We start from the raw sequence: 20409 nt of genomic DNA on the forward strand, positions 1-20409 counted from the left end.
GTCTAGCTGTGTTGACTTGGCTGGTCTCTAACTCCTGGCCCCAAGTGATCTGTCTTGGTATCCTAAAGTGTTGGTATTACAGGCATGAGCTGATGTGCCTGGCCTAGATTTAATTCTTGTAAACAGTATGTTGTTAGAATCTGTTTTATTTTAGCCAGAAACCCTTTGCCTTGTAAATATTGTGCTTCAGCCATTTTCTGCTGTCAGGATTATTGCATATCTGATGCCTGTGTTTTGTGGCCGAACGTATTGTACTTTCTTGTTTATTTATTTATTTATTTATTTTTGAGACAGGGTCTTGCTCTGTCACCCAGGCTGGAGTGCAGTGGTGCAGTCGTGGCTCACTGTAGCCTCGACCTCCTAGGCTCAAGTAATCTTCCCACTTCAGCCTTCTGGATAGCTGGGACTCCAGGCACATGTGATCATGCCCAGATAACTTTTGTGTTTTTTGTAGAGACTGTGTTTCACCATGTCACCTAGGCTATTCTTGAACTTCAGGGCGCAAGTAATCCGCCCACCTTGGCCTCCTGAAGTGCTGGAGTTACAGGCGTCAGCCACTGCACCCAGTCATGCTTTCTTATTTTAATGGTCTCTTGGTACCTCCCTTCTACTTCTCTTCTGTGTTGTCTCTTAAACATTTACAGTTCACAAATTCTTTTTCTTTTCTTTTTTCTCCTCCTCTTCTCTCTTCTCTCTTCTCTTCTCCTCTCTTCTCTTCTCTTCTCCCCTCCCCTCCCCTCCCCTCCCCTCCCTTCCCTTCTCCTCTTCTCTCTTTCTCTATCTTCCTTTCTTTTCCTTTTCCTTTTTTTTTTTTTTTTTTTTTTTTTTAATTTAAGAGACAGGTCTTACTCTGTTGCCCAGGCTGGAGTACAGTGGCATGATCACCATTTACTGCAGCCTTGAAATCTCAGGCTCAAGCGATCCGCTGGCCTCGGCCTCCCAAAGTGTTGAGATTACAGGCATGAGCCACCATGCCTGGCCAAGTTCACAAATTTTATTATGCTAGACCTGTCTGTAGCCAGCCCATATGGTGACATCCTTTTTTTGGTCAAGTTTTGTGTATTCCTGAGTGTTTAGTCACAGAGAACACAGTCACAGAGAACATGCTACTCAGTGCTTTGTTTCACTAGCTTTTATTTGGTTCATATCAAACCATGAAACTGAAAAAGGACTGAGGAACATGGAAGAAAAAGAATGCAAAATGGTCTGTTTTCCAGAAAGGAATCAAACACGGTGTTTTATTAGCGAGCTCCGGGGACATGGTATTTCCCAGTGTTGGTGTTGCACGGGGTTGTCGGGAGCAGGCTCGGTGCTCTTGCTGTCTTTGAAGGCATTTCTGCTCGAAGTCTCAGAGTTGCCTTCTCTCTTGTGCAATGCAGGTTTTGCTAACTGGTTGGTCTGGGGTAGAGCAAGCCTGATTTCTCCCTGACTCCAGTTTGGGTTTTCCAGCTTTGAAAAACTATTTTTTCCTTCTTTTCTCTTACACTTAAAAAGAAAAAAATTCTGGTTCATGTGCTTTGTCTTGTTCTTTGGGAACTTGGCTTGTTTATTTAGTCATTGTTTTGGCAAGCATTTTTTGGGGGGTCTACCCTGGCCACACATCATGCTGAGTGCTCAAGTTTCAGTGCTGGGTAGAAATGGAGAGGAGCCACTCTGCATCAAGCTTATATTCTCGTGGAAGATCAGATAAGCACACACATAGAGCCTTAGTTACAGGCTGAGACAAGCTCAGAGGGAAGAGCACTACATGATGCCTGATATGTGGAAGATCCCACCTGGCCTTGGAGAGGGGCTGGGCAGTCTTCTCAGAGGAAGTGAGTTCTCACAGCTGAGACATGAAGAATGACAGTGGTAAATCCACCGAGGGAAGCGTGATGAGCCTGAGAGGGTGTGTGTGTCTGTTTGTGTGTGCGTGTCTGTGTGTTTCTGTGTGTATCTGTTTCTTGTGCAAATAGGCACCTTGGGAATGGGGCAGGTGGAGGGACTGGCAGTGCGAAGACCTTGGGATGGGGACACCGTGTGGAGTGTGCAAAGTGGTGGAAGGGCCAGGGTGGCTGGTGGAGGCCAGAGCGAGAGGACATCAGAGGGGACCAGGGCAGGGCTTGGGACTTACTCCTCAGGACTTGGGCTGCTGTTGAAGTTTTATTTGGTGAAATTCTCAGATTTGCAGATGTGGGAAAGTTCTACTCAGGCTGTAGAAGGGAGGGTGAGCTGGAAGGGGAGGGAAGTTTGTAGGATTGTTAGGAGAGAGTGGAGTGGAGAGTGTGGAGGTGTCAAGGGGGTAGTGGGCAGGCCGGTGATCAGGTCAGAAGAGGGTGGAGCAGATGAAGGTGTCAGGGCTTCTGCTGAGTATAGCAGCAGCTGGGTAAGTGAGCTCAGGAGTCCAGAAGAGGGGCTGTGGGCTTCTTTATCTTCCATGTCTGTCACATTCTTTAGCCTTATTTTATTTAATTTCTTGTTTTTTTTCCTAGTTCTGGTTATCAAAGTTTTTATATTGTTTGTAACTACATTTACTTGCAACTTCCCCTCCCAGCCCCCACCCCCGATTCCAGCATACTTTGTTTTTATCCTGGCTTATTCTTGGTTGATAGGTAATTTTTTTTCTTTTTTCTTTTTTTTTTTTTTTTTTTTTTTGAGATGGAGTCTCGCTCTGTCGCCCAGGCTCTGGAGTGCAGTGGCGCGATCGTGGCTCACTGCAAGCTCTGCCTCCGGAGTTCACGCCATTCTTCTGCCTCAGCCTCCTGAGTGACTGGGACTACAGGTGCCCACCACCACGCCCAGCTAATTTTTTTTTTGTATTTTTAGTAGAGACAGGGTTTCACAGTGTTAGCCAGGATGGTCTCGATCTCCTGACCTCGTGATCCACCCGCCTCAGCCTCTCAAAGTGTTGGGATTACAGGCGTGAGCCACTGCACCCAGCCGATAGGTAAAATATTTTTAAAAAGTTTTCTGTTTAACAAAGTCATTCCCTCCAGGGAAAGATTTTCCTTTGATCATCTCCATTTTCTCTTGGGTTTTCAAATGTTTTCATTGACTTAGGGTTTCTTCCCTGATTTATTATACTTGGAGTGTGTTTTAGTGATTTTAGTTGTTGTCTTCAAGTCCTATGCTTGTTTGTTTTTTTTTTTTGAGACAGTCTCACTCTGTTGCCCAGGCTGGAGTGCAATGATGCAATCTCAGCTCACTGCAACCTCCACCTTCTGGGTTCAAATGATTCTCATGCCTCAGCCGCCCGAGTAGCCGGGATTACAGGTACCCGCCACCACGCCTGGCTAATTTTTGTATTTAGTAGAGACAGATTTCACCATGTTGGCCAGGCTGATCTCACACTCCTGAGCTCAAGTGATCTGCCCTCCTCAGCCTCCCAGAGTGCTGAGATTACACGTGTGAGCCACCACGCCCAGTTTTATAATCTTCCCTTAGCAGCCTAGAGCTGTAGAACACTACAAGACTGTAGCGTCCATTTGAGTTTTGTGCTTTTATTTACTTATTTCTCCAAGTCAGTGTTTTTCGTCATTTTTAAACCCATGTTCTCTTTTGATAAAGGATTAATTTTTATTGCCTCCTTTAATGTTGTTTGAAATTTCAAAATGCAGCAAAAAGGAATAAAAGCAATGGGCTTTATTCTCACCCTCCCTGACCCTCCTGGAGAGTCATTCCTGCCTGCATTCCATTTGGTCTTATTTATTTATAATATATGGTACATGAGAGCAAGGATTTTTGTCTGTTTTGTTCATGGCTTTACACCAAGGGCCCAGCATACAATGGGTGCACATAACTCTTGGTTGAAGAGTGGCTTGGTCACCTCCAGTTCCAGAATGATTTGGGCCCTGCCCTTCATTGATTCGGCTTTGCAGGACACTTCCTGGGACCAGAGGCTGGGCTTGGCTGCGAGATCAGGTCCTCCTTCCTGCGGGACACAGTCCATGCGCGTCGCAGCAGCCACGGCAGGGCTGGGGAGGAACTGACATGGGTTGCTTCTTGGGGCAGGGCATGGGGGATTCCTGCCTGTGGTGGGAGAAGGGGGTGAGACCATGCCAGAGCTGAGGAGGGTAGCTATGGGGTGGAAGGGGCGCTTCTTGCCAGAGGGAGTGGGCGTGGGAGGTGCGCTGGGTGAGCAGCCTCAGAGGCGGGAGGTGATTTCCAGGCTGGCGTGGGTTTGGGCTTTTTTGTCAGAGCTGTGGGAAGCCATTAAGATTTTAAAGCAGGGTGGTAAAGTTGGGTTTTTGTTAGAAGAGTCTGTCTGCTGCTGGAGGCGAGATCTGCAGGGAAGAGGTGGCTAGGTGGATGAGAAGGGCTGCAGAGGGGCCTTTCCCTCAACATGAGGTGGGGGGACAGCCCGGATGCGCTTATGGAGGTGAGAGATGGGGCCTGAGGAGAGCCATGCACTGCAGGTGGGCAGGGCCCATGCTTCTGCTGTTGCTGGTACTTTCTTTTCTTTGTTTTGGGTGACACTGGGAATCAATAACAGTATTGAAGGAAAATACTGTATCATTGGCCATGATACATGCTTCCTAGAAAGCAAGCAGTGCTGTCTGTACACAGTGGCATGATCACAGCACCCCTGCAGGACTCCAGAGGCACAGTTTCTTCTCCTAACTGGGAATGTTTTGGTATTACTGGCCTTTCCAGTTCTAGAAATGTCCCCTTGGAGACTGACTTCATAGTGGCTGGTGTCAAAGAGTCTGTGTCCATTGTGAAGGAGGCAGAATCAGAGCTAAATTCAATTTAGTGAAGATTTTCTAGACTAACTAGGAAGAGGGCTCATCACCCGAAGTGGGCGTGGGTACTCCACGTAGCCAGGCTCATCACTCGAAGTGGGCATGGGTGCTCTCCATAGCCAGTCTTTGTCTACAGGACAGCGGTAGGCAGTCAAGGCCTGAGCCCTGGCCGGGTCTCTTGGAGGGCAGGGAGCCTGGAGCTGGGAGAGAGTGGTGATGCATGGTGGCCATTTCCATTCCCACAGGGCCCTTTACCCTTCACACCCAGTGCCCACTGCCCTGCCTGAGACGCCTTGTGCCGTCCTGCCCTGCATCTCCCTGGCCACCTGCTGGCATGGCCTCTCCCATTTGTGGGGGTGTCACTGCCCAACTGCCTCTCCTCTCATGGCTCTCCTTCCCTGCCTTCTGCCTTGGGTGGGATGTGCGCAGGATATAGTTTGAGTCCATCTCGGGCACTGGTTTTGTGGAGCACACAGGAACTCTGTCTTCGAATGTCGAGGGTCTGTGTATCCTCCACCAGATAGAAGACCCAAGGCAACAGGACTGGGCTCCTTCTCTTCTTCTAATCTCTGAAAGTACAGGACCCTGCAAGGTAACTTCGTGCTTAAAGGCAAGCCAGAGCATGAATCTCAGCTCAGCCTCTTCCTAGCAGATGACCGTGGGCAAGTCGCAGAACAGCTCCAAGCCTCCATTTTCTCACCTGAGAAATGGGGTAACCTGCCTTGTGGGGTGGTTTGGTTGTGAGGACTAAATGAGTTAATGAATGTAGGTATGACATACATGTTTGTGCCTATTAACACTGTGATTATAGGCACTTACTGATTATTCAGTGAATGAATTGAAAGCAATAAACCAAGTTCATTTATTATGTCATTTGGTATGTGGAAAATTTTCTTCTAGTTTGGTGTACTTAATGTTTCATACTTTCTCTCTTTACTGAATAATAACTTAAATTGAACAAAATCACTACGAATTAGTCCAGATTTCACTGGGCTTCAGTTAGTCTGGCTGTATTATTACTTCTCCCTGGGTCATGTCAACTCCAGCTTAGGTGAACCTTAGAGAGGAAAGACAAGTTTTACTGGAATATGCCTGAAATACAGAGCTGTTCAGAAGGTCCTATTCTGCCCGTTGTTAAAAGTGCTGTAAACCAAGGCTGGACATGGTGGCTCACACCTGTAATCCCAGTGCTTTGGGAAGCTGAGGTGGGTGGATCACCTGAGGACAGGAGTTCAAGACCAGCCTGACCAACGTGACGAAACCCCATCTCTACTAAAAAATATAAAAATTAGACAGGCGTGGTGGCAGGCACCTGTAATCCCATTTGGCTGAGGCACAAGAATCACTTCAACCCGGGAGGTGGAGGTTGCGGTGAGCTGAGATTGCATCATTACACTCCAACCTGGGTGACAGAGCGAGACTCTGTCTCAAAAAAAAAAAAAAAAAGAAAAAAAAAATGCTATAAGCCATCGAGGGGCCCATCGTTTCTTACCTAATGAAGTTCAGGGTCTGGCCTCGCCCCAGCAAAGCCTAGTGCTTCTTAGGGAGCTCCCTGTGTGTATGGGTCACCTGCTGGCCCTGGTCTCTCGGGGTCTGTTTCCCCAAATTCTCCCCACAGGCCCTGGCCGTTTCCTCCTCAGGGAAGCCTTCCTGTTCACACGGTGCTCAGGAAGCTGCCATATGCTTCTGTGGGGCTGTGGTTCTCAAACTTGGCCATGCCCGAGCACCTTTTGGAACCTTCCCCAGAAATTTGCAAGCGGGTGCTTTTTCAAAGCTTTCCAAAATCTTAGGGTAAAGCCACTTTGGGACCCCCTCTTGAGGGTATTTTGTATCACTCATGTGATGCTAAATGAGCACATACTCCCTAGTAATGTGTACTTGGCCACACCTTGAGCTCAAGGCCAGAGAGTCTCTTGGCAGCTTAGGGTCCCCAGTGCTCTGCCCTTTGGGGTGACTATGTGTATGAATATGAGCTGGAAGAAGCAGGTTCTGTTGCTTCTTTTTGTTAACACAACAGAGAGGATATTGACTCACCTCTTCCTTGGCAAGCCCTCCTGTGTGGATTCGTTTATTAACTTAGTTCTTAAAGTGTTTGAATCTTAGTAGTGATTTTAAAGGAAATTTAAAATAGAAAATGGACTGGGTGTGATGGCTCACGCCTGTAATCCCAGCACTTTGGGAGGCCGAGGCAGGCGGATCACCTGAGGTCAGGAGTTCAAGACCAGCCCAGCCAACATGGTGAAACCCTGTCTCTACCAAAAATACAAAAATTACCTAGGTGTGATGGTGGGTGCCTGTAATTCCAGCTACTCAGGAGGTTGAGGCAGGAGAATTGCTTGAACCCAGGAGGCGGAGGATGCAGTGAGCCGAGATCACACCACTGCACTCCAGCCTGGGCGACAGAGCAAGACTCCATCTCAAAAATAAAAATCAAAGTAAAATAGGGAGAAAATGTTCCCACAGTAGCTCTGCAGTTGTTTTCTTTTTTTGTGTTTCTCTTCAGACTTTTTTTTTTTTTTTAGATGGAGTCTCACTCTGTCGCCCAGGCTGGAGTGTAGTGGCACGATTTAGGCTCACTGCAACTTCTGCCTCCTGGGTTCAAGCAATTCTCCTGCCTCAGCCTCCTGAGCAGCTGGGATTACAGGCATGTGCCACCACACCTGGCTAATTTTTTTGTATTTTTAGTAGAGACGGGGTTTCACCATGCTGGCCAGGCCAGTCTCGAACTCCTGACCTCATGATCCGCCCATGCTGGGCTCCCAAAGTGCTGGGATTACAGGCGTGAGCCACTGCGCCCTTCCTCCCTTCAGACTGTTTAATAGGCAAACATTAAATTTTACATGTGTTATATACACATCAGTTTATGTTTACTTTTGTATTTTGGCTTTATTTGCTGCTTTATCATAAGATTCCCCATATCATGAGTCTCTGTAATGATCATTTTTTACAGTGGCAGATATTTCATTGTGTAGATGTGTCGTCACTGATCAGTTAAACTTTATTTGCTCACTCTTGCAGCATTAGGGACTGAGAATGTTTCAGTTTTTCCTGTTGGAGATAATGCTGGAATGTGCATTTCAGATCACAGGAGGGACATTTAGGGAGGTGAGTTTGGTCTCCCCTGCAGAGCAGCTTCCATGCTGAGCCCTGTTTGCCCAGGAGAGGGTGCAGTCTGCCCTTCAGGAGCTGCTTTGGTTTGGTTTGGTCTTGGGTCCCTTTTTGTTACCTGCCCTGAAAGTTGAGAAGACAAAACTTCCTCCTGCTTTGGGTGATTCTAGTTTGGTTCTGGTTTACAGCTTTATTTTTGAGTATTTCTGTATTTCAGCTTCTATTTACTTTTACACTATTTTAGATGGATCATAATTTGAAATTTCAGGTATCCTAAGCCTCCAGAATCTCTCGAGGATTGGCATGTCACATAACTTTAAAAAAGCAGTATCAAGAAGAGGTTGGGTTTGTTGAAGGGAAGTGGACAGATCAGGGGACTCTGGCTTATATGACTAAGCTGGTGGAGGAAGGCACGTGAGCAGACATTGGGTGAATGTCTGCTGTCCCAGTGGCACATCCTGGAATGAGGGTGGGTGGAGGGAGGTGGAGAACTGCCCCAGATATGGAAAGTGGTAGAAGAAGAGTTGAGTACACACTTGTATGAGGGATGGGGCTGGTTTACGGGAGTGGAACCAGCTTGAAAAGAAGACAGAAAGTGAGAAGTGAAGACTTGTTGTATCATGTAAGAATAGAATGAAGAAAAGGACAGGTCCTTGGTTTATTTTCAGGAAATGGAAATGGATTGGCCAAATAATGGGGATCGAAAATAAAGGGTGTTTTTATTAGCCAAGTGAAAATTAAATTTAAGATACGTATGTTGTCGTGGTTGGATTGTGTCCTCCAAAGTTCATGTGTTGGAAACTGAATCACCAGTGCAACAGTATTGAGAGGTAGAAACTTTGAGAGGTGATCAGTGCCGGGTGCAGTGGCTCACGCCTGTAATCCCAGCACTTTGGGAGGCCAAGGCAGGCAGATCACCCAAGGTCGGGAGTTCGAGATCAGCCTGATCAACATGGAGAAACCCTGTCTCGACTAAAAATACAAAATTAGCCAGGTGTGGTGGCACATGCCTGTAATCCCAGCTACTTGGGAGGCTGAGGCAGGAGAATCACTTGAACCCAGGAGGCGGAGGTTGCAGTGAGCCGAGATTGCGCCATTGCACTCCAGCCTGGGCAACAAGAGTGAAACTCCGTCTAAAAAAAAAAAAAAAAGAGGTGATCAGGCCAGGAGTTCTCTGCTCTGGGGATGGATTAATGCTGTTATTGTAGGGGTCAGTTCCTAACAAAGGGATGAGTTCATCCCCCTCCCCCTTGCTCTCACTATCACCTTTGATGCAGCATGAAGGCCCTCACCAGATGGTGCACCATGCTCTTAGACTTTCGAACTATGAGGCAAATAAACTTCTGTTCATTTAAAATTACCTAGTCCGTGGTATTCTGTTATAGCAGCGCAAAACAGACTGAGACACATGTCTAGAGGGCTGCTTATGTGTAATAGCTATATAATACTGCCTATATAAAGGGCAGTTTATATTTAATGCTGGTAGAATATCATGAAGGTAGTGTATGTTCGAATTAGGTTTAGCTACTCTATTAGTTTCTCATGGCTTCCGTAACAAATTATCAGATAACATGAAACAAAATAAATGTATTCTGTCACATTCCTGGAGGCCATACATCTGAAACCATGGTGTTGGCAATGCTGGGGTCCTAGGAGAGACTCTGTGACTTGCTTTGCCCAGGTCCTGGTAACTCTAGGCATTCCCTGGCTTGTGGCTGCATTGCTTCAAGGTCTGCCTCTGTCTCCACATGGCCTTTTCTTCCTTCTTGTGTCTTCTTCTCTGTTTCTTAAAAGGATACCTGTCCTTGGATTTAGGGCCCACTCAGATAATCCAGGATGATCTTGTCTCAAGATCCTTAACTTAATTACATCTGCAAAGACTGTTTTTCCAAATAAGGTCACATTCACAGGTTCCAGAGATTAGAACATGGACATACCTTTTTGGAGGCCATCATTCGATGCTCTATAGCTACAAATAAGAATGGTGTGAATAGGCAAGGTTTTATTCTTTCACACCAAAGAAAGTAGTCCTTGGTCAGTATGGTCATTCTGCAAGGTCATCTGAGCCCTTCCAGAATGTGAGTCTTCTAGTCTAAGAGGCTATGAGGTGCCAGTCACCACTGTGTCTCCTGTTGGAGGATGGGGAGACAAGGAGAGGGAAAGTGTGTTGCCTGGTAGGAGTTCATAACCAGGATTCACAGCCGCCTCAGAGCGGTCTGTGGATATGACTATATTTTATTAAAATTGGTTTCCTTTGTAATCATAAGTATTTTATTTTTGGCATTTAGAGAAATTCTGAGAAGGAGTTCATAGGCCTCACCAGACTGCCAGAAGGGGTCCATGGCACAAAGCAGATGAGGAGCTCTTGTATGACTTCCCCAAAGTGTGACATGGCACTTCTGCGGACATCCTTCTGGTTGACCTTTAGTTATGTGCTCACACCATATAGCTCTCAGGATACTTGCCCTGAAATAATCATGTCAGAATAACCATGTTATGCAAAGAGAAGGGTGATTTTTCATGTCTGTATTTATGACTTCCTTTTCTCCAAGTAATATTTTTGAAATAGTTTATGGTATCAAGAAGTTTGATGAGGTATATCATAAAGAAGGTCTTCCTTGTTAGCTGTATGACCTAGGGCAGATACTTCATCTTTCTAAGACTCGATTTTCTCATCTGTGTAGTGGGATGATACTGGACTCTATCTCAAAGGTCATTGGATTGGCACAGAAGTGCGTTCTGAATGTTTCCTAGTTTCTAATCACCACCACCACTCATCTCTACTAGTAGGAAAGTAATAGGGTTTAACTTGCTAACATGTAGCAGTTACTCTGATTTATAGGAATTTCAAAGGATTTCAAATGAAGCCAACTTTACAGATAATATTAAAAAATAGCTTCTGTAGCAGAAGAGTAGATATCCAGAAAAAGTTATCCTTAAAAGTTTTCAGGTTATAGTCAGTACAAACAGGAAAATAAAAGTTAAGGGAAAACCAAGTGTAATTTAACATACAAGATGCCTTTAATTGGTAGCTAAATAAAAAGGAAGCTATGTAATGAATCAGAGTATTGCATTTAAATCTTGTCTTGGCAGAGCACGGTGGCTCATGCCTGTAATCCCAGCGTTTTGGGAGACCAAGGCAGGATAATCACTTGAGCCTAGGAGTTTAAGACCAGCTTGGGCAGCGTAACAAGATCCTGTCTCTACAAAAAATAAAAAAATTAGCCAGGTATGGAGGCACGCACCTGTAGTCCCAGCTACTTGGGAGGCTGAGGCGGGAGGATTGCTTGAGCCCAGAAGTTCTCGGTTGCAGTGAGCTGTGATTGTACCACTGCACTCTAGCCTGGGCAACAGAGTGAAATCCTGTCTCAAAAAATAAAATAAATCTTGTCCATGTGGCATTCATATTTGTTGGGTGAATGAAAGTTCCCTGGTAGGCCTACCTAGCGTGAAACTGTGGCCGAGTTTCTCAGCTGTTTCTAGCAGACATCAGCCGAGGGGATGGTTAGGGCTGCTTCTTGGGTGAGGAACTATGATCTTTATCCAGATTTCAACATCAGTTTTCCTTTTTAGCATGTTTGGATTTCGGATATTTTCTGGGCAAAATTCCTAAGCCAGTTACTTTGGCTTTGAGAGAGGAAAAACTGTATTTTTTTTTTTTTTTTTTTTTTTTTAAGAGACGAATCTCACTCTGTTGCCCAGGCTGAAGTGCTGTGCTGCACTCTCAGCTCACTGCAGCCTCCGCCTCCTGGGTTCAAGCAGTTCTCCTGCCTCAGCCTCCCAAGTAGCTGGGACTACAGGCATGTACCACCACACCTAGCAAACTTTGTATTTTTAGTAGAGACAGGGTTTCACCATGTTGGCCAGGCTGGTCTTGAACTCCTGACCTCAAGTGATCCACCCACCTTGGCCTCCCAAAGTGTTGGGATTACAGGTGTGAGACACTGTGCCCAGCCAGAAAAACTGTATATAATTGGCAGATGTCTCTGCATAAAAGACTCTTTCCAATTGCTGCAACTGCTGGCCCAGGTCTTTGATAGGGAGAATTGTATTTGTCGGTCCCATAAGTCCTCTTGAGTGTGAAGTGTCTTTGCTCTTCCTTTTGGGAAGACCCATGTTCGTCAGCAGCTTCTGCCTCTGTGGGCAGCAGCTCCCGCCCCCTGGACTCATTTCTGCAAAGCAAGCCTGCCTCTATTTCTGCTCAAGTGCAGTGTTCCAGGAGAACCTGACTGCATGTCCCAGCTCTGCCAGCTCTCAGTGGTGGGTTCTTGGCCACCTGTAGCTTCATCCCCCGATCTGCCAACGAGGGTGGTCCTCCCTAGCACAGCAAGGGTGGGGCAGTCAAGCACCGTGCAGAGTAGGTGCTCAGTGAATGAAATGCTGTGATTGTTGACATGCTGTGGACAGCAGTGCAGGCCTGCGGGATCAGGTGCAGAAGGAAGTTAACCCAGTGAATTTCTCACCTGGTAATCCACACGGTGTTCTCAGGTTAAAGAAGCAGGAAGAAGCAGGTGTCTAATCAAATTGGTGACTGTTTGCTAAGTGTGGGGTTTTACTGAAGGCAGCACCTGCTTCTGCAGCACAACTGGTCTAAAAAGCCAAGTTGCTCCTTGTGAGGGCTTAGGGTTCGGTTCTGACAGTCACTACAAGCAGGCACAGGGAGAAGATGCTGTCCTCTTCTGGCAGCCTGGCTGGTGAGCAGTGGAACCAATTGTGGTGTCTCTTCTTTATATTTAGAGTTTGGGGTGGGAGAGGACACAGTTACTTGTCTGGGCTGTTTGTTTAAATTATCAGTGGGGTTTGCATTTGTGAAATCGAAGACATTTTCACCATGTGATTGTGGATGTGAGAAAGTATTTGTGTTAATTGTTAACACTTGTTATATTTGTTAATTGTTACGAACAAGTGTAGCATACTTGTTAATTGTCTTTATTTACAAATGGCAGAGAAAACAAAGTGGATAGTTGAGAGACTATCATTGGATTATAGTAATTTAGTAAGGGAAAGAGTTCTTTGAGAGAAGACCTGGGGGGAAGATACATGGGTTTGATTGAATTTTTTCCTAGGGTGCCTAGGCAATGAATAATTTTTAGCCATCTTTACTCAGTATGCTTTTAAATGTGTCAGGGTGTGATTGAGCCAAGTCCTGTCTGGTTTTTTTTTTTTTTTTTCCTTGAAAGTTACAAAAATGGTATAATTCTCTAGGAAATCATGTTAAAAAAAATCCCACGTTCCCATCCCAGAATAACCTGGTGTTTCACAGTACATAGTGGTAGAATCTTTTTATTTCCTTGAAACAACTTGTTGTCAAATTAAGATAATCTCTTGCTTTGTGGTAGGGAGACTGCTGTTTATTGACCCAGTCCTTCCTCCTCACCACAAAATTGAAGAACCTGGTTGGAAATGGAAACCTAAAAAACATGTGATCCCCCCCATACCGTATTTTCTAAGGCAGGAGGAGGACTGTGGGAGTGGCTATCACTAGATCTGTGCAGAAGGGTTGGCCCTTCAGACTGGGTCTGGTGTAGAATGTGCCCTGTGGGAGCTGCCTCCAGGGCTGTGGCTGTGTGTGTCCATCAGTGCTGGACTTTATATGAGAAAAGTCAATGTTGTTTTCTTTTCTTTTTCTTTTTTTAAATTTGGTAGAGATGGGGTTTCACCGTGTTGTCCAGGCTGGTCAACATGGTCAAATCCTCCTGCCTCGGCCTCCCAAAGTGCTGGGATTACAGGTGTGAGCCACTGCGCCTGGCCAGTGCTGTTTTCTTTGTAGCTGAATTGTTCATTGGCTGCAAAGCTATAGAGGGTGGGTCAAGATAATTAGATGTTTGGAAAATAGTAAACAGTGGGATTGGCTTCCACCCGATTCTTTGATTTCTTTCTCTTTGAAAAAAGAGGGGCTCAATGGACATTGACCTTGGAGGCGGGAGCCTTGGGGTTTGTCCTGCGCCCTCATTGACTGGGAGCTGGGATCGCTTCCTTGTCTGTAAATCAAGGTCAGGGGCGCAGCTGACTTGCCGAGGCTGTTGCCAGCTCTGCTCTGCCTTCTGAGGAACTTCATGGTTTGCTTCATGTGAAAACTTGATGGTTTGCTTTAAGGTATCATTAGATACCTTGGTGTGATATCTAATCACGCCAAGGAAGAGATTGGGTATTTGTTTTTCCCAAATCCCTAAGTGCTGATTTCTTCAGGGCAGTACCAATTCACACAACCTCTTATCTGTAGCACTCACTTTGACTTGCATAAGTTTCCTGGCTTGGATGATAAGCTATATGGTCACCCTGGTTATTCAGAGAAAGGGTCATACTGTTCTTTAATGACTATTCTAATGCATGAAAACCATTTTTTGTGACTTAATTGAGACATAATTGATGTACAATAAACTGCAGTATTTAAGATGTACAGTTTGATAGTTTTTATACACACACACACTGTCTCTCATATGTACATTGAAGCTGTCACCATAGTCAGGATAACATTTCCGTCACCCTGAGGATTTCCTCGTAATCCTTCCTTCTCTGCCTCTTCACAGGCAAACATGGATGGATTTGTTTTCTGTCACTGTAGATTACTCTGCGTTTTTAAAAGAATGCTGTATAAATTGAGTAGTGCAGCATGTACTACTTCTTTTTTTTTTTTTTTTTTTGAGGCGGAGTCTCACTCTGTCACCCAGGCTGGAGTGCAGTGGCGTGATCTCGGCTCACTGCAAGCTCCGCCTCCCGGGTTCACGCCATTCTCCCGCCTCAGCCTCCGAGTAGCTGGGACTACAGGCGCCCGCCACCGCGCCCGGCTAGTTTTTTGTATTTTTAGTAGAGACAGGGTTTCACCATGTTAGCCAGGATGGTCTCGATCTCCTGACCTCGTGATCCACCCGCCTCGGCCTCCCAAAGTGCTGGGATTACAGGCTTGAGCCACCGCGCCCGGCCTTTTTTTTTTTTTTTAATGTCTGGCTTCTTTCACTCAGCATAATGGTTTTGAGCTATTTCGTGTTAGGAATATCAGTAGTCCATTGTATGGACATTCCTGCATTTGTCTATTCTATTGGTGGGCATTTAGGTAGTTTCTAGTTTTGGGTTATTACTAATAAAACTACTATGAACATTTGTATACAAGTCTTTGTGTGGACATATTTTCATTTCTCTTGGGTAAACACCTTGAAGTGGAATTGCTGGATCATGTAGTAGGTATATGTTTAACTTTTTAAGAGGCTGCTAAACAGTTTTCTGAAGTGGTGGTCCAATTTTACATTCCCACCTGCAGTATATAGAGAGTTCCAGTTGCTCCACATCCTCACCAACACTTGGTGTGATCAGTGTTTTTAATTTTATGTGTCTTAATAGTTATGTAGTGTTATCCCATTGTGGCTTTAATTTCCATTTCCCTGATGACTAATGATGTCAACATCTTTTCATGTGTTTGTTGGTCATTTGTATGTCTTTTGTGAAATGTGTGCTAGAACATTTATTAATTTTTTCATTGGGTTCTTATTGAGTTGTAAGACTTCTTCATGTGTTTCGGATATAAATCCTTTGTCTGATACATATGTTGTGAATGTTTTTCTCAGTCTGTGGCTTGTATTTTCTTTAATGACACCTTTAGAACAGAAGTCTGTCTTTTTGGTGAAATTCAGCTTATTAGTTTTTTAAATGGCTCATTCTTCTTGTATTCTATCCAGAAAACCCTTGTCTACCTCAGCTTGCAAAGATTTTCTTCTATAAGTTTTATAGTTTTAGGTTTTACAGTTGGAATTATTATTAATGTTCTTCCGCCGACCCCCATATGGATGTTCAGTTTTTGTGGCAGCATTTATTGAAGATACATCCCTCATTTGATTACCTTTGCTGCCTTTGTCAAAAGTCAATTAACCTTTTATTTTTGAGTCTCTTTCCAGACTTTGTTTTGTTTTATTGAACTATATTATGTCTACCTTTACCCAAATAATTCTACACTTTGTTGATTACTGTAGTTTTATAGGAGGTGTTGAAATTAGAGTCATCTTTGTTCTTTTCTAACATAACTTTAGTTATTCCAAGTACTTCATGTTTTCATATAAATTTTAATACTAGTTTGTCCATTTCTATAAGTGAGGCCCGATAGAATTTTGGCTGAGATTGTATTAAATCTGTAGATCAATTTGGGGAGAATTGATATCTTGATAACATTGAATCTTTAATGATGTTGAGTTTTCCAGTGCATTAACATGATCTCTCTCTCTTTATTTAGGTGCTTTAAATTTATCTCAGCAATGCTTTGTAGTTTTCAGTGTAGATGTCTTTAACGTCCTTTGTTAGATTCATTTCTATGTAATTTATGTTTTTTTATTAACTAAACAGTTTATAAACGTTTGATATCTAATTGTTTGCTGCCAATATATAAGAATACAGTGGATTTTGTGACCTTGCAAAATACTACTTGGTTAATTCTAGTAGTCATTTTGTAGATTCCCTAGAAAGTTCTATATAAAGTCATATCATTTGCAAATAGGGACAGCTTTACTTCTTCCTTTCTGACTCACATGCCTTGTATTTATTTTTCTTGCTTCATTGCAAAGGCTGAGATTCCAGTACAACGTTGAATAGGAGTAGTGAAGGCAGGAATCCTTTTGCTTTTTCCAGCCTTAGCAGGAAACAGTTGGATTTTCATCATTACGTGTGATGTTAGCTGTAGGCTTTTTGTAGGTATCTTTTATCAGTTTGAGGATGTTCTTTACTTGATTGCTGACAGTTTTAATTATGAACGGGTATTGAATTTTGTCAAATATTTTTCTGCCTTTATTGAAGTGATCATATGGTTTTTCTGTTGTTAAAAGGGCAAATTAAATTGGCTGATTTTCAAATTTAAGACAACTTTGCATTCTTGGGTTAAACCCTATTTGCTCATAATATGTTTTTTATTTATTGTTGGATTCAATTTGCCATTATTTTGTTAAGAATTTTTACACCAATATTCATGAAGCATATTGATCTGTAATTTATTTCTTCCCCTTTCTTCCTTCATTCCTTTCTGCTTTTGTCAGGTTTTGGTACTTTAAAAAATAGAGAGTGAGGCCAGGTGTGGTGGCTCATGTCCATAATCCCTGCACTTTGGGGGCCGAAGCAAGTGGATCACTTGAGGCTAGGGGTTCAAGACCGGCCTGGCCAACATGGTGAAACCCAATCCCTACTAAAATTACCAAAAAAAAAAAAAATTAGCGAGTCAGTGTTCCCCTGCCTCTGTTTTCTGATAAAGTTTGTGTAAGTTTGGTGTTCTTTCTGAAATATTTGCTAGAGTTTACCAGTGAAATGATGTAGGTATGCAGTTTTTTGGGGGAAAGTTTTTAATAATACCCTGTGATTTTTTTTTTTTTTAATTTCAGATTTTTTGTTTCTTGTGTCTACAGTGACATTTTCTGCATTCTCTTCCTTTTCCCTCTGATTTATATCTGTTGGATGGAGAAGTAGAAACTTTTTGAGAAAAGGGATATCTTGGGACTTGCTGATCTGTTTTCATCCCAGTGCCCCTGAACCATGCCTGGCACCAAATAGCCACTGTGTAAATGCCTGTGGGATTAATTGATTTGTTGTTGCTATATATCTATTCCTTGGCACTTCTGGGAAGCATTTTTGTCTTCCCCCATCCGCATGGGACAGTGTCGTCACCGTGCTGTGACAGGGGCTGGCTGAGTCAGGGTGGCGAGCCGTGGCTGCCCTGCATGCTGTGCCCTCCCACGACGGCTCTTCAAATTCTTGGCCATGTGCCCAGCGCTGGTACACAGACCCTCTGAGTCAGGGCTTGCCAGTGGAAAAAAATATTTTCAACCTTTTCTGGTCTTTTAAAATGTTAAATCCTATAGTTGGAATTACTTCTTTTCATTTTTGCAATGTACTTGAAGTATCAGAGGAATAAGGAAAGCCGTTGTGGTGAAGGGATAAACCACCTGTGAGTATCCAACTGAAATTAGGAAGCAGGTGGTTCTAGATGAGGGAGGATAATTCCAGCAGGCTCTTGACCTTGTATGTGATTCCCTGACTGACTGGGAATGTGGTCTGAGATGCCCTTTCCTGGACAGATTACAAATGGCATCCCCTGGAGCAAACACATAAATCAGTCAGGGAGTTGAAAAAGAACAGGGTAATTTGGACTGGGCCTCTCTCTTTGAGGACGTGACTGTTGTGGCTATAGACTACATTCAGGTCCGCAGCATCTGGAAGGGGTCTGTATCCACTTATCCTTTGCATCCTTAGGGGGCTGGGTCTTTGTGCACCAGCAGCAGCTGTAGAAGTTGGGCTTGGGAGTCAGGGGCTCCCTTATCAAAGCTGGGAAACCTAGAATAACAGCTATGCTGCTCATGGACCTGTAGTGTCTCCTGTTAAGCAGAGTGTTGAGTTCATGTGATGGCAGACACAGCTCTGCCAGACACAGCTCTGCCAGGGTCACCAGGCAGGCACTCCGTCCCTCCCTTCAGGAGGGGACCATGGCATGCCTTGGATGAGGTGACTTGGCCAACTGTCTTGTGGCCCCAGCTCCTGACATTACCATGTGATGACTGTGACACTTGGAAGAGAAATGTCTCAGGTGTCATGGTCCCGACCTTGTCTCTGTGGTCCTGTACCTTTGCTTCACAATGATCAAAACGGAAAGTTCAGGTTGTTTCAGGTATGTTTTTTCAAGAAGTGCAATATTAATGTGTTTGTAGATGTTTTCCTTAAAGTTAGTTTTGGGGGAGAGAAGATGACTGCCCTTCTGTCCTGCAGGTGGATTGGCTGGGGAATGAGGCCATCTCTTTGCAGAGCGAGCAGTGAACTGTTTTTGTCTGTACACTGACTGGGGCTGACTTGGCATCCTGACCTTCCAGTCTGAAGGAGTTGGTAAGGGGCTGAAAGGACCCACTCTTTGTGTGTGTCAGTATGTTTTAGAGACGGGGTCTCGCTGTGTTGCCTGGGCCAGTCTGGAGCTCCTGAGTTCAAGCAGTCCTCCTGCCTTGGCCTTCCAAGTAGCTGAGGCTACAGGTACATGCTGGACCCACACTTTGGACTCTGTCCCTGCTGGCCTAGTTCTTTGCCAAGAGCAGAACTTGAGAGTACCTTCACACAGGTAACAGTTAGACCTTGTCAGGAGACATGGCTGTTTTCCCAGACAGCTGAGCTCTCAGACTAAAGCACAGAAAAGTTGGAGGACATGGGACTCCTTAGCCCACAGAAGAAACTCTGTTTTAATGTTCCGTGTGAAATAGGAGTAGGGCATATTAGGGTAGGGCATCTTGGTTATGTGATGCCTGCAGCAAGTGCCATCAGAGTGGCTGCCAGCTGAGTCATCTCCCTCAAAGAGCTTTCCTGGAACCTCTCTCCCTGGTGATGTCAGCTCCTTCACCTCCGTTGCTGTCTCTAGCTGCAGGAGTGGTCGGAGATCCAGTGTTTTAACTAGGCCTTGCCAGAGGCCATTGGGATAGCAGGTCAATGGGTGAAGGAAATTGTGTAGGCAAGTGGGAGTAATTGTCTCTGATCCTTGATTTTTGTAGGAAATAGGCATAGATTAAGGCATAGATAAATTTGAAAAGGTGTAGCTACATTAATTAATTAGTTAATTAATTAGAGATGAGGTTTCGCTCTGTCACCCTGTCTGGAGTGCAGTGGCGTGATCAAGGTTCACTGCAGCCTTGACCTCTCGGGCTCAAGTGATTCCCGCACATTAGCTTACTGAGTAGCTGGGACAGGCAGGTGTCACCATTCCCAGCTAATTTATACATTTTTTTGTAGAAACAGGGTCTCACTATGTTGCCCAGGCTGGTCTTGAACACCTGGGCTCAAGGGATCCTCCTGCTTTGGCCTCCCAAAGCACTGGTTTGCAGGCATGAGCTGCTGCGCCCAACCAGGCATAGATAAATTTAAAGACACCTTTTACTGTAGACAGTTTGGAAAATAGAGGAAACCAGAGGGAAAAGAAAAAAAAAATCTCTCAGTCCTACCACTTGATATGCGAACTTCCAGTTTTCCCGGCTACATGTGTCCTGCCTTTTTTAAACACAATACTATCACATCAGTATGTCCCCCTTTCCCCCATTTATGTCTTATTGTGGTAGAATACACATAACATAAAATTTAGCATCTTAACCATTAAGAGTACAGTATAAATATAACCTTTTATAAATTACTTGTTTTTCCCTCCTTGTGTGGCTTTGTTTTCTGTGTGGTACCTATTCTGTGGTTTACTTAACCACTTTAAGTATTGAACATACAAACAGGCTTGAATCAATTCATTTGAAAAGGTGTGGACAAGACTTTGTCCTAAGGGTGACACCTGGCCCGAGCCAGCAGATGCGATTGTTCTTACCTTGGCCACTTTGCTTAATCAGGTTGACCTTCAGCGACCAAAAAAGTGGACGGTGGTGTCAGGGGCTTCGGGTAGCTTACAAAACTTTTTCCTTCTCTTCTTGTTACTTACCTCTTGATACTTGTTAACTACAGTGTTACTATAGACGCCTTTGGGTATATGCAGATTTACCATCAGTTAATCCCAGAGAAAAATGGATAAATTACGACAGCATGGTGGCTGTCAGACTTAAGAATGCCAAAGCATTCCGGTTTCTCTCCCTCCACCCCATCC

General features: G+C 44.5%; 1 protein-coding gene across 19 annotated transcripts in view; it reads left to right on the forward strand.

Annotated features, from left to right (window-relative positions):
• The window catches only part of DGKD (diacylglycerol kinase delta), a 207538-nt gene that overhangs the window by 128334 nt on the left and 58795 nt on the right, over window positions 1-20409 (forward strand). For 3 of the 19 annotated variants that reach the window (XM_077957935.1, XM_077957940.1, XM_077957944.1), the window contains exon 1: window positions 18561-18674. The exons of 15 other annotated variants lie outside the window; for them this stretch is intronic. The gene's annotated coding sequence lies outside the window, so the exon portion shown is untranslated. Of the gene's footprint in view, window positions 1-12383; window positions 12524-18560; window positions 18675-20409 lie in introns of those variants that run through there. One more of the 19 variants, XM_077957934.1, reaches the window with a different exon arrangement.

This window comes from Macaca mulatta, chromosome 12 (genome assembly GCF_049350105.2).
Source record: "Macaca mulatta isolate MMU2019108-1 chromosome 12, T2T-MMU8v2.0, whole genome shotgun sequence".
NCBI classification, from domain to species: Eukaryota; Metazoa; Chordata; class Mammalia; order Primates; family Cercopithecidae; genus Macaca; species Macaca mulatta.